Source organism: Acanthisitta chloris, unplaced genomic scaffold (assembly GCF_000695815.1).
Source record: "Acanthisitta chloris isolate BGI_N310 unplaced genomic scaffold, ASM69581v1 scaffold98, whole genome shotgun sequence".
Taxonomy (NCBI): Eukaryota; Metazoa; Chordata; class Aves; order Passeriformes; family Acanthisittidae; genus Acanthisitta; species Acanthisitta chloris.
In genome coordinates, this window is record NW_008686233.1 from 42018 (window position 1) to 47226 (window position 5209).

Sequence of the window (5209 nt, forward strand, 5' to 3'; positions counted from 1 at the left end):
GACTATGTAGAAAAAAAAATTCATGCCACCCCCAAACCTTAATGTACTTAAGGACATACTTCATAACTAAGCATTAAAGAGCCTAATGCATACACTGACCGTGAATGTGGATCCACATAAAAGGACTGAGAAACCTGTATTGAAAACCATTCCACTGTGCTAGACATGAAGGGGCAACCCAAGGAATCTTCAGGAAGTTCCATCTGGATATGAGGGGCAGGCAATGTCTTTACTGTGTGGGTGACTGTGCACTCCAGCAGTTTGCCCAGAAGGGGTTGTGGGGTCTCCCTCAGTGGAGATATTCCAGGGCTGTCCAGATGCAATCCTGTGCCATGTGCTCTAGCATGACTCTGCTTGAGCAGGGAGATTGGACCAGATGACCCTTTGTGGTTCCTTCCAACCTTAGCCTTTCTGTGATTCATTTTGGTATAGCCTTCTGCTCTTTAAAAATGTTTTTTATAGAACTTAACATAAGTCTGTAGTCCACCAAAGCAGAAACTTGCTTTATTTGACAAAGAATATGCTCAAATCTGAATGAAATAATATGGCCTGAAACAGATGCTCTATATCTTCCTGGCTAGACAGGCAGAATCAGGATGTGAATGACCCACTGAGCTACATAAGTACCAGGGACAGAATTGGACTGGTGCTCTAACCAGAAAACTATGTCTGTCCTGGAATGTGTGTCACTTCCAAATGAACTACTGGGACAACTGCTTCTATACAGACCTTAAGGTAGGTGTGCTGTGCAGTCATCCCCTATGAGGCATTAAAGCATTCTGAGTCTAAGCAATTGCATGGGGGATGTGTTCTTTTCAGTATTGTTCTTATTGAAAGTTTTTGTACCAAGTTTCTCTTTAATTTCTTCAAAAACTGTGTGAAAGGCTTAGAAACCACTTGCACTCTATGCATCTTAATGGTGAAACAGCAACTGGGCTGAGAGAAGCCTCAGGTGGCCCATGCATGAGCCATGGGGTGTTTGGAGAGGTTAAAGGGAAGTGCCAAAGGACAATGCAACTGATTTCAGTGAAGATTCCTAAGCAGCCTCATTGAGAAGTGCTGACTTTGTTGGCCCTAATGTAGCAAAGCACTTAAGCAGGTGTCAGGTTTTAAACGTGAAATTTTTCATTTTGTTTCCTATGAACATCCTTAAGTACTTTGCTGGATTGAGATCCTGGCAGGGCTGAAACCCTGTATATCTTTCCACATTGAGCAGCGTAAGATGCAGCAAGAATTTCTTTGGATTTGCAGCTTTTCCTTAAATTCTGTAACATAGTTAAGCTATTTCCCTTTCGATTACTCCTGCTTCTTTTAGTGCTTGAAAGAGTTTACTGGGCTGTATAACATTGAAGATTCTGTTTTCTTGCTATTAGATATGCAAACATGTTTAAAGAGCTTGTAAACCCCCTCTGCAAACCCAACCAAAAAAACTAAAACCAATGGAAATACTCCTTTTACAGAGCTTTGAGCCTGTCCATAGAGAGAATTGCAATCTTGTCTAAAATCACAGAGAAGGAATTATTTGTGTTCTGGCCTGCAAAAAAAAAAAAAAAGAAAAGTGAATTTGAGAGCTATATTTGCACTTAGCATGAAGGGGAAAGATAAAGCATATCTAGAAACAGCTTAGCTGAGCTCAGCTTATCTAAGCTGTAAGAACTCACAGCTAACAGCAAACCATCATAAATGATGTATTAGTTCTTCTGCAAAGTGAGTGCTGTTGAGCTTGATTCTGCTTATGTTTCATGATTGCATTACACACCCCTCTGTCTCTCTTTGGTGATGATACCTTTCTCTTTTGTGAAGTTTCTTCATGCTGTTTTTATATAGTATTGAAAAAGGAATTTGGAGACTGGATGGCAAATACTGAGTGCAATGAATTTTTCAAAAGGTGTCAGTTGTTCAACAAAACTAGCTGAAATAAATGCTAATGATAATCAAATGACAACATATGTTTCCTCTGGCTGATGAGAAGAAAGCTGAACCAAAGCTAGGAGAGCTGCCATGATTCAGGCAGCAGAACCTGGACTGTACTTGCCCAGTTTGCTGTTGTAGCTTGCACATTTCCTGTTGTTCTTCTAAAACAGATTTTTACCCATTGAATGAGGGTCTCCTTTGGCCTGAAGGGAGGGGAGAGTGCAGCAGTTTTTCAGTGCAGAGATGGTGTGTTCCAGGTGTGGGTTCTTTGCCTGACCAGCTGATGAGTCTGTCTAAAGTACATGGACTTCAGCAGTTTCCAATACTGAAAACTGGGCCAGGAAAGAAACCAAAGTGGATAGCATTTGAGAAAGAATTTTACATAACTAAAAAAAAGTTGTATTTTTAGCAATTAAATGCTGATCTTTTGGAAATGAGCACCATAACTGCTGTTCTTCCAGCTGGATAGATCAAAACTTGGAATTACAAAGGCATGCCCAGTAAGTTGGGCCCAAAAATATGATACTACTTGCCTCAGTCACAGTGTGGAGCTGACTATTACTTTGAGGTTGCATACGATTTCAAAAGGGCTGAATTGGCTCCCTCATTTCTCTTCTGAACATTCCATTTTGGTAATGAAACATGATCTCAGCTTTCTTTCCTTACTCCAGTGGAAGTAAAAGGAATTGAGTCTGCTTTCAGCATTATGTCAACTGCTGGTAAAGGCTTCGGTTTAATATCTGATACTGTTATGGTATCCAAATTTGCAGGTAGGCTAGTGTTCCCAAGAACTGTAAAATAAGTAGAGCTATGCACCTGTCATCCCCTTCCTGCAGGGGTAAATGTCTTTTGGAGTAATTCTTTGACCTTAGATCTACTAGTTTGTTCAGGTTACCGAGGGGGCAGCATGTAGAAGATGTAGCAGTCTCTTGGTCAATATGTATGTTTGGGGTATTTTTCAGGAGAATTGGCTGCACTCAAGCAGTACAGAGGGGCAAGGTGTTTATGCAGGGCTAAAGCATTTACTACTCCCTGGCTCTCCATTCAGCAGAACTGCAGTGAGCAGCAATGCATTCAACAGCCAGCCTTATAGATAGCTTGAAAAAGTGGCTTGTAGGATAAATGTCTGCTTGTTTATTAGGATGGATTAAAAGACAGAAAAGTAAATGCCATGTCTAAGTACTAAGCTGTGCTGCTATGCTGAGTAAAACAAATTGAACTTTACATCTATATTGCATTAGTGTGCTGCCTCTGTTGTTGTTTTTGATTTATAGTTTTGAAGAATACTTTTAAGTCTTAATGTGAGCATTTTCTGTAGTTACATAATTCAAGGGAACGTTTCATGCTTTAAAAGGGAAGGATTTTTTTCTTACTCACCTTTTTTCGTTTGTATCTTTGTATCATTACTTTTAAAATTTCATGGACTTAAATATGCTTGTAACTATTACAAGATGATGCAAACACCAGAATCAAAATCTCAGTCTTTGACTGGAAATGAGCATTGCCTTCATTCTTGGTGATAAGGATATTTGCTTCTTATTTTCTTTAAGTCAGACTATATTAATTATGGTAATAATTAATATGTTATTTTACTAATCATGAAATGTCACTTAATTTTAGTTGGATGTTTTGTGCTGTTGATATTTTTAGTACACAGCTCATAGTAAATTTTTCCTAAAAATTATGGCTAAAGTTGCAAAATTTCCTTAAGAGCAGGTATATATTTTCCAGCTTTATGTGACATCTCTTCAAATTATTTTGATTTAAACATTATACTTCGTGTACCCTACTTAACAGTGACAACAGAAACGCTAGCTTGCTATTTAACTAGCTTGGTACTTAATATTTACAAAATTTAAATTATATATCCTGAAGAGGCCTTTCTGAATCCTAGTTTCAGCTTGTGCTCTGATCCTGCAGGGAAGCAGCTTTTGATTTTTGCTTACTGTCTCTGTGCTGCAAAATAAAACCAGCATACTGGAAAAGAAAGAACAGCATTTACCACTGAGTTCTCTGTATAGGGCAGTGACACCCAGAGATGCTGCATTTCCCCAGGGATAGTTTGCTGTGCTGCATATGCTGAATTCTAGCTCATTGCCTACTTCAGAACAGAGTACAAAAATTTCATAGAAACTACAGTAGCTGGAAATTTATATTGGAAAAACACCCCACCGACTGGGCATAGCATAGTGTTCTTAGATTCCATTTCTCTGTGGCAAGGGGAGTGAGCCATATTTTCAGCTGGTATAACCTGGCATTAGTCCATGATTGCCATCTCTTGTTGGCATCTATGCTGTCCTCCAGTAAAACAGAAGCTGTTGATTCACTGTAGGTTATGTTCCTAATGAATCTATATTACAACATTGTTTTGCTTCAGAAAAGTAATTTAGCAGTTCATATATCAGATATGTGCCTTGTGTTATCCTGGAATCCTTATAGCTGACCCAGAAAATGAGTGTTTGTCAAATTTAGTAAAGCCGCCTGGTATTTTTTGGGTTTTGTTGTGCTTTCTTTATTTGAAAATCTGATCCCTTGAATCTGATCTGTCTTCCTGAGACCTTATTCTTCAACATCTTACACACCTCTTAAACACTTCCAGGGATGGTGACTCCACCACCTCCCTGAGCAACTTATTCCAGTGCCTGAGCCACTCTAACAGGGAAAACATTTTTCCCAACATCTAATCTGAATCTCCCCTGTCTCAGTTTATGACTGTTCATCTAGTCCTCTCACTGTAGAAGAGATGATGCTTCATCTCTCTACAACCCCCTGTCAGGTAGTTGTAGAGAGCCATGAGGTCACCCCTGAGCCTCTTCTCAAGGCTAAACAGACCCAACTCCCTCAGCCCTTCCTCACAGGACGTGTATTCTAGACCTTTTCTTACCTCGTTGCCCTTGGCTGGACTCACTTGACTGTTCATCTAGTCCTCTCACTGTAGAAGAGATGATGCTTCATCTCTCTACAACCCCCTGTCAGGTAGTTGTAGAGAGCCATGAGGTCACCCCTGAGCCTCTTCTCAAGGCTAAACAGACCCAACTCCCTCAGCCCTTCCTCACAGGACGTGTATTCTAGACCTTTTCTTACCTCGTTGCCCTTGGCTGGACTCACTTCAGCACCTCACCTTCCTTTTCTTACCTCGTTGCCCTTGGCTGGACTCACTTCAGCACCTTAATGTGTTTTTTAAAGTGAGGAGCCAAAACTGAATACAGCACTCGACATATGACCTCACCAGTGCTGAGTACAGGGGGATGATCACTGCTCTAGTCCTGCTCTCACACTATTCTTGATCCAGGCC